This window comes from Carassius auratus, unplaced genomic scaffold (genome assembly GCF_003368295.1).
Source record: "Carassius auratus strain Wakin unplaced genomic scaffold, ASM336829v1 scaf_tig00042337, whole genome shotgun sequence".
In the NCBI taxonomy this organism is placed as follows: Eukaryota; Metazoa; Chordata; class Actinopteri; order Cypriniformes; family Cyprinidae; genus Carassius; species Carassius auratus.
Genome location: NW_020526714.1, coordinates 28,966 through 38,220, shown reverse-complemented (window position 1 = coordinate 38,220; position 9,255 = coordinate 28,966). Strand labels below are relative to the sequence as shown.

Here is a 9,255-nt window from a genome sequence, read left to right as displayed (position 1 = left end):
CTCTTCCTCACCTGCCAGTAAACATCGGCCTCCTCCTCTTCCTCACCAGCCAGTTAACATCGGCCACCTCCTGCCTCAACCACCTCCCCTCTTCCATCACCAGCCAGTAACATCGGCCACCTCCTGCCTCACCACCTCCTCTTTCTCACCAGCCAGTAACATCCTCTTCCTCACCAGCCCAGTAACATCGGCCTCCTGCTCTTCTTCACCAGCCAGTAAACATCGGCCTCCTCCTGCTCACCACCTCCTTCTTCCTCACCAGCCAGTAACATCGGCCTCCTCCTGCTCACCACCTCCTCTTCCTCACCAGCCAGTAACATCGGCCTCCTCCTGCTCACCACTTCCTCTTCCTCACCAGCCAGTAACATCGGCCTCCTCCTGCTCACCACTTCCTCTTCCTCACCTGCCAGTAACATCGGCCTCCTTCCTGCTCAGCCAAACACCTCCTCCTCTTTCTCACCAGCCAGTAACATCCTCTTCCTCACCAGCCAGTAACATCGGCCTCGTCTTCTTCACCAGCCAGTAACATCGGCCTCCTCCTGCTCACCACCTCCTCTTCCTCACCAGCCAGTAACATCGGCCTCCTCCTGCTCACCACCTCCTCTTCCTCACCAGCCAGTAACATCGGCCTCCTCCTGCTCACCACCTCCTCTTCCTCACCAGCCAGTAACATCGGCCTCCTCCTGCTCACCACTTCCTCTTCCTCACCTGCCAGTAACATCGGCCTCCTCCTGCTCACCACCTCCTCTTCCTCACCAGCCAGTAACATCGGCCTCCTCCTGCTCACCACCTCCTCTTCCTCACCTGCCAGTAACATCGGCCTCCTCTTCCTCACCAGCCAGTAACATCGGCCACCTCCTGCTCACCACCTCTCTTCCTCACCAGCCAGTAACATCGGCCTCCTCTTCCTCACCAGCCAGTAACATCGGCCTCCTCCTGCTCACCACCTCCTCTTTCTCACCAGCCAGTAACATCGGCCACCTCCTGCTCACCACCTCCTCTTTCTCACCAGCCAGTAACATCCTCTTCCTCACCAGCCAGTAACATCGGCCTCGTCTTCTTCACCAGCCAGTAACATCATGAGTCAAACAAGAGAAGGTATAACCTTATATAAAGTTGTGTAGTTAGTATTGTCCTGTTCAATAAGAGAAGCCCCATAATATATCACTACGTAATTTCATCAGATTAATAGTTTTGTACTTCAAAAATAAATAAATAAATAAATAAATAAAAACATTACCTGCCACTTCTCCAGGTAAAACTAATATTTAAATGAAGCACCTCTTCTGTTCTCATTAACAGTGTAAAAAAATGTATAGCAATGATCTTCAGTCAACCTCATCTCTTGCTAGGTAAGTAATTTCTGTAATTTTCATTGTCTGTTTAAGTATTTTGGTCAATATTATTAATTGTGGCAAAGTATTAAGTAACATTAATAGATCATTTACACAAATTTTATAACGGACATTATATTTCTTAAATTGTAACAGAAGCAGAGAGAAGAGAGTCCTAGCCTTGTCTACTTTGTGACATTGTTGTCTATCTTCTGGTAAGTTTGAGTTTTTGTTACCCTTTTCAGACAGGATTTAAGTTATATTGTTTGTAGGGCTTCCCTCAACTAAAGATTTTGATTCATTTTTAAGCATTTTAAACAAAATAAGCCATAATAATAAGCCTTTAATTGCATAAAGCGCTCAAGCGCACACACAAAAATGGTTGCCCTGGCATACTGGCAGCAATAATAAATATGAATGTGTCTGGGAAAAACAGCAAAAGAGACTGCATTAACAATTTAATATTTACAAATGAACTTACTCTACTAATGACCTGCAACAGCATCTTTCGGATTTTAAGTACATTGAACTTGACTCTCATTTACTCATCTTTCCAGTTTTGGAAAGTTAAGTTTCAACAATATATTTTCATTGTTCAGTAATAAAGATTTGGAAAAACATACATCATAAATCTTAATCGAAATTGAATAACAAGCTATAAAAAAATAAAAATCCTTAAGTCTACTGTAGTTAACGATTAAATTGACTATGTATAACTAATCATCTGATGTGTTTTTTTTTTTTTTGCAAACTAAATGACTATATAACAGTGAGAAAAGAAACAACATTGGTTGCCTATTTTCTCCCTAGCAAAACATGAATGTATGTGCCAAAGTAGAATTCATCAGCTTTAGCCTTGATTTCTTGGATCAGCTCATCATCTCTCCATACTCTCTCCACAGTGAAGTCACCCCTGGTATTTGTCACCAGATCACACCAAGCTAAGCCAGAGACCAACAGCTGACCCTGGACTTGCCAATGGTAGGTATGTGATTTCCTCAGTTTTGCTTGGCCCCCAACAAACTCAGTGTGTGATGCTGCTCCTATGTCTTTCACATCAGGGCACTTAACTTCTACCAGGCCATAGGGAGGGTCTTCATTTGGGTTCTACCACCTTGCCATCTGGACTAGCACCAAGGTGTGGAGCTCCCGGGTGGATAATGAGACCGCATGGAAGAACATTAACATTGAAGGTATCAGCATAGCGGCGAAGAACCTCTGGCTCAAGTTCCACTCCTCTGCGCATTGATTTGGTCTGGGGGGCACCTTTAATGATCCGGCCAGAAAGTTTTTTTGCAGTAGATTCTGACCTGACATGAGCTGCTTCATAGAACTTGCTTGCTGTAAGCCGGAGGCGACGCATGGTAAACCAGAGTGGGCTTTTGGATTGATCCCATGTTCCCTTCTCAATGATCCCTGACATTTCAGGTGTCACCTCCAGGCTCTGCATGTGCATGAGTTCAGCCCAGCTGCCAGGGACAAAATGATATTGTGGAAGTGTGTATTGTGGGATAGGTAATGGGGGGAATTCTGGTGCATTTGGATGGATTAGCACATCCCTTGGCAGCACAACAGGACACTGGTAGGAAAGCAGTGAACCTTTTGGGACTTCTCCAAATTTTGTTGAAACCATGGTTACAGCAGACATCCCATCAACAATCTTTGCAATTAGTGGTTGAGGTCGAAGGGAAATGAGGGATGCTGCTCCAGCAATCACATCACTATCAGGCAAAGGTCCTAAAACAAAATGTTTGTTTCACTGTGTTAATTGTTAACTCTTTCGATATGTTTTTTATTAGTATTTGGGGAGTACCTCCATATGCTTTGTATAGAGTTGACTGAACACTGCTCCTACCAGAGGCTTTTGGCTTGCGCACCACAAGCTCATCCACTGGTTCTGGAGTTATGCCTTAACAAAACATTTATTTATATATTGTACAGGATTGTAACCTGATTTGAACATTATGCACTTTACATTATGTCTTTTTTTATTTATTTTTTTTACTTTTATTAATGGTGACTTATTAATACTGCTTATTTATTTTTATGTGTTGTAAATTAAAACTGTTTGAAGGATCAGTGGTTTTCTCTTTCATTTTACCTGGGTACAGGGTCTATGCCAGGCCTGCTGCTTGCTTGTGCATGCAAGGGCAGCTGGAACATTCCTGGTGCCTAGCGTACTAAAATGTGCTGTCTGGTAAAGTAATGCAACCAAATGGTTGCACAAACTTCTTCCAGCAGCACACGAGCATGTAAATGCATTCAGCTGAGGTGGGGTGCTGGTTTCAAGTGTGATCTAAAGAAAGTGATACAAAGGCTTGCATGTATTTCACATATTTAACACTTTAGTGTTTACCTGGGTTTGTGTATTGTATGTTTGGGACAGCTATTGTTTGTTATTGTTTATTGAATATATCAAATATGTACATATATTGTACTCGTATGTATAGTGTGAGTGCATGTGTGTTTTCATATGTTCATATGCACACTTATGTATGCAGTACTACATGCTACGCTAACTTAATCCTAACTGCAGATGGTGCTGTTACTACTAGGCTTCAAAGCTATGTTTGATATTGATACGAAGACAAGTAATGCATTATAAACAGCCTTTAGCTAAATACTGAATGCATTTAACGTTACCTCAAGCTGATGTGGTTCCTCACGCTTTCTTAATGACCTATAGCACCTGGCCCTAATTACCACTTTCCCTAAAATAATGTTTGAGACTGAAGTGTCCAAACACACACACAAACACTGTTATTAACAGGACATTTTTATTATTATTAAACCACAAAAGCAAGATTGATCATTCGGAAATTAGCAATCGTGGCAGCTGTATAAATAATACATACCTTGATAATCAAAAACGAATTGCTCAAAAAAGAATTTATAGCCCTTGTCCAATTTCGATTGCCTCACATCTCCCTGAAAACTATGAACAAAACGAACAACATCTGATATCCTAATTGTGGGTAAATTTATTAATGACTGTGAAAAAACACGTTCGGACTCCATTATGGCAATGAATTAGTAGCGATCGTAACCGTCGGCGCCGCGACCGGAAGTAACGCTTACCTACTTCCTGTTTCCGCCGCCATATTGTGAAATAGGCCTATGCGACTAATCATTTGTCTGAACGCTGGCATGAAGTTGGTTTGACTTTGGACGTTCGATATTCGCCTATTTAACGTTAGGGACCGTCTCTAAAGTTATGCGACATTGGCATAAACGTGTCTGACTTCAATAGCATTTGAAGACAATGACTTCATCTAGTTGTATGATGCACACCTTTTAGATTTTTTAAATGTACAGTATTACAATAAACTGTTAAATCATATGTAAATATTGCTATGTATTTCACTACTGTATGGGGTCTTACACAAAATATGACAATTTAAAGCTGAATAACATTTGAAGACAATTACAATCTTAAAACCAACTGTAAAATGTTCGTCGTTTTATGACTAAGTCATTGTATTCGAATGCTGTTTAATTAAATGTGGCATTATGTATTAATTCCTTAATATCATATTTTATTATCTAATAGTGTAAATGAATGTGATAATCACAACCATTGGTCAAAGATATGCACTCCAACTTCCATTTGTCTGATTTAATTAATCATTAGCTAATGATTTACAAATGTATCATTATGTATAACTTGTTGAGGCACATGACTAATAACTAATTGTTAAGTAATATGTTATGATTATGGGTTTTGTCATCCCCACTAAAGGCCTGTGGGGCAGTTGCACATGCAATGAATGTAATGTCAGGTAATGTGTTTGAAGGATGGGTAAGTTGGGCTGCACACAAATACCAGCACACCAGAATCTGAACTACTGACGCTGTTACACCATGTTTAAACTGCTGCGACCATTACAGCTGTTTACACTGACAGACCATTGCAAGTCCATTTGTCCTTCATAACAGAAGTAACTCTAGAGCCTGGAGTACGTCAGAAATAGAGTGTGTCATCAGTTTACTGTCGAGGTTTTGTTGTGTTGTGTAGTGTTGTGCCGCATCCAGTGTAGTATCACTGATTATAATGGGTTCTAGTGTCTTTGTCCGGTCTAGACACAGCGTTATGAAATAGCAGAGCCCGGCCACATGTTCTCAGTGTTCTGCCTTTAAATCCTAGACCTCAAGCTTAACCTGACACAGTCCTGTGCCATCAACTATTGGATGCAGCAGTTCATCTGGCACAGTGGAATCCCGGTTGTAGAAGGCTGAAAATTGAAATCCATAGTGTGGATGTCAAAACCAAAATTACATATTACTTAACAATTAGTTAGTCATGTGCATCAACAAGTAAAGTTACACATAATGATACATTTGTAAATCATTAGCTATTGATTAATTAAAGCAGACAAATGGAAGCGGAAGTGCAAATCTTTGACCAATTGTGGCAATTAACACATTCATTTACACTATTAGTTAATAAAGTATGTTATTAAGGAATTAATAAACAATGCCACATTTAATTAATAGCAATTCATTTATTACTTAATCTATCATACATATAGACCCTTTATTAGTTGCTGATGCAGTAATCATTAATTAATTGTTTAGTTAGGTCCTTCGGATGAGATGTTAAACCGAGGGTCCTGACTCTCTGTGGTCACAAAAAATCCCAGGATGTTCTTTGAAAAAGAGTAGGGGTGTAACCCCGGTGTCCTGGCCAAATTCGTCCAGTTTCCTCTGTCCATCATGGCCTCCTAATCATCCCCATATGCTGATTGGCTTCATCACTCTGTCTCCTCTACACCAGTAACCTGGTGTGTAGTGGACATTCTGGTGCAATATGGCTGCCGTCACATCATCCAGGTGGAGCTGCACACTGGTGGTGGTTGAAGAGATTCCCCCTTCTATGTAAAGCGCTTTGAGTGCAGAGAAAAGTGCTATATAAATGTAATGAATTATTATTATTAGTTCTTCATGAGTCATACATTAACACATGACTATCTGTGCATTAGTTAAACATGAATTAATGCATATTAGTGCACCCGTATTGTAAAGTGTTGAGCATGGTAATTTAGCATGGTATCCCTAACTTTAGTTTTAATCTTTTCTACTATGCCGATAACCCTGTTGTATCCCTAGTTGGATACTCCGTGTTGGGAGTAATGCATTACCAAATAATTAATTAGTGTAATTTAATTACTTTCCTTTGGAAAAGTAAAGTAAGGGATTACTCTCAATTCTTCTAATGTAATTGCATTAAATACTTATAGACTATATAACAATGAAACAATAGTGGGTTTAAATTAACATCAAAATTTAACTTCAAATGTTAAAATATGTTTTTAATGTAACCTTGTACCTTTAAATACTTGTCAGTTGTTACGACCGCTAGGGGTCAGGCACAACAGGAAAAGGAAGAGAGTCACACTACCAGAGAGATGACGAGTAATATGAATTTTATTGACCATAAAGGGTTAGCGTCAGGGGCAGACAAGGCCAAAATAACAAACAAAACAATATTCTTTTTAGAAACTAAATGACCTTTAACAAAAGAAAGAAAAATGAAAAGACAGTTTAACTTACCTAACTCCCTTACACATAAACAAAGTGAAAAATAAATACAAATAAATAGGCGTCAAACTCCCTACATCCCTTAATATGGTAACAATTAAAAGAATGCTTACACATTTAAAAAGTATCAGGTTGACAAGTTAGAATCGGAATCCAAAGACGTAGTCAATCAAGCAATAGTCAGATATAGGAGAAAATCAGAAGTAGGATTACATTCAACAAACACTTACTCAGTTTCACTAAACACTACTAATCTCTCTGGCACGACACTCTTACTCAATTAAATAATGGCGAAACAAACAAAGCTGAAGAGAAACACAATTAAACGGTACGACCGCAAAACACAAAGGCATAAAACACAAAGTCAGGGAGGCTGAGAGGCAACCATGGTGTGTAAGAGGTGGTCCTTATATCCAGGGCAGGTGCAGAGCTGGTCCAATCACAGTCTTAAACAGATTAACAGAGGTAACGCCCATCTGAAACACAAGGCTGTCTACATACAGAGAGAGAAAGAGAGCAAGACACACCCACACACAAGGACAATTGATACAAACACACAAAATATCTCAGAATCCTAACACAGTTCAATAATAATTTATGCAATTTAATATTATTTATTTGAAATCATTTTAAAAAGCAGTTTCATGTATGTTGTTGTTGCAACTGGTCAACATTGATTTGAGATTTAGGAAGTAATCAATGCAATATTTTTAGATGGAATAACTAGTTATCTAATTACTGTACACTTTTGAAGATGCAATTAGTAGCCCAATTACTTGCCCAACACTAGGGATAGGTGGTGGTTATTGTAAAAACTGTTGTCCAGCTAAATGTTGATGAACCATGTTAAAATCAAGCTAAAATGTTTCTTGCCCTCTATCTTAAGTTATCGTCTGATAATTGATAACAATAATAGAGACCAGGAAAACCTGTTGTGTCTTATGGATATAATTGCATAATGCAAACAACTTCTGACTATGTGCTTACAAGGTTTGGCCACTTTACCCCACTGACATGTATTCCTAATTTTTCATGTCATATTTTGCAGTTAATAGGATGGACAATCTCAAACCTGTCAAACAACATATTCTCTGGGAAAAGAAGGCTGAGATGCTCCAATCTCGGGTGAATGAGCTGGAGGAGGAAAATGACTTCCTCAAGAGGCAGCTTGAAGAGAAGTCTGCACAAGAACAAGGTTTGTACAGGTAGAGCAGGTGGCTCTCCAGAACCTCAATGGCTTTAGATTGAATAATGCTACAGAATAACTGTATATTTCAGCTGTCTTTGACAATATTGTTGCTGGCCTTTCAGTATTATTTTGTACCTGCTTTAGGTTTTGGCATAAATGTTATATTTAGCGCATGCATATATTTAGGTGGACAATGTATAGGATCTCTAAAGCAGATAACCCTCAAGGTGGAATTAAAAATAGAGACAAAGAGTTATGTGTGAAAACAGTTTAAACCGTTAGAACTAAATGCTGCTGACTTATGTGCACCTGTTAAATTGCAACTAAAAAAGATTTCCTACAGAAGCTACGTACTTTTTCCATTATAGGTATCTACAAAGTGTTTTATTTTGCTAGGGTTTTGAAAATGAAATAGTCTCTTATTTGGGTAACGACATTTAGGAGCATTAGCTGTTAAGTCATTTGTAAGGACTGAACTGACTTTGCTGCCTTGCCTTAGCATATTGGCTTTCGATTTACAGCAGAAGTGGCTCTGACAACAAATACTCAAATAGTTACTGTAAAGTTCTACAGAAAGCAGCTTGATTGTACAGTGGGTATAGTTTTACATTATAAGTTTATATTACAGGTATGGACTTGGAGATAATGGACACTGGAGGTGGGGAGCCACAGGCCATGACTTTGGACTCCAGCACTGACACTACCACTGATTCCAGCACTGACTCCAGCTCTAGCTCTATCTCTGACTCTTCAGATGAAGAAAAGAAGAAAAAGAAGCGTAAAAAGAAGAATGGCAAGAAGAAAAGCAAAAAAAGAAAGAATTAAAAAAATCTAAAAAAGATTAAAAAAATAAATCGAATTAATTAGAGGCTATGTAATTAATTAATCGAAATGAATAGCATTTTAATTGCATATAAATATTTTGCCTGAGAACAGTGAGAAGTAATTTTTTTTTTCACATGGATCTTTAGTAACCGTTATACCATTGAATAATGACTGAATAAGCTTAAACAACAAAATATTGTTTATTTTTGTTCAACCAAGTCCAGCAGACCAGTGCAATTTTTGCCATTAAGTGTAGCAATAGCATATTTAGAAATATAGTAGCCTACATTTCAGAAATTTAGGGAACGTTAGCCTATAGGTAGGTATACCTTCTGTAAACTGTTTTTTTAGTAAAACACAATACTTTCG

The 9,255-nt window shown here is 38.9% G+C and overlaps 1 long non-coding RNA gene across 1 annotated transcript; it reads left to right on the top strand.

The window, feature by feature from the left end:
- The first annotated feature begins 1,262 nt into the window (after nucleotides 1–1,262).
- LOC113085819 (uncharacterized) lies at nucleotides 1,263–2,440 on the top strand. The gene is made up of 4 exons (XR_003284469.1): nucleotides 1,263–1,352; nucleotides 1,491–1,549; nucleotides 2,237–2,315; nucleotides 2,396–2,440. It is a non-coding gene; the product is annotated as an uncharacterized LOC113085819 (long non-coding RNA).
- The last annotated feature ends 6,815 nt before the right edge of the window (nucleotides 2,441–9,255 follow it).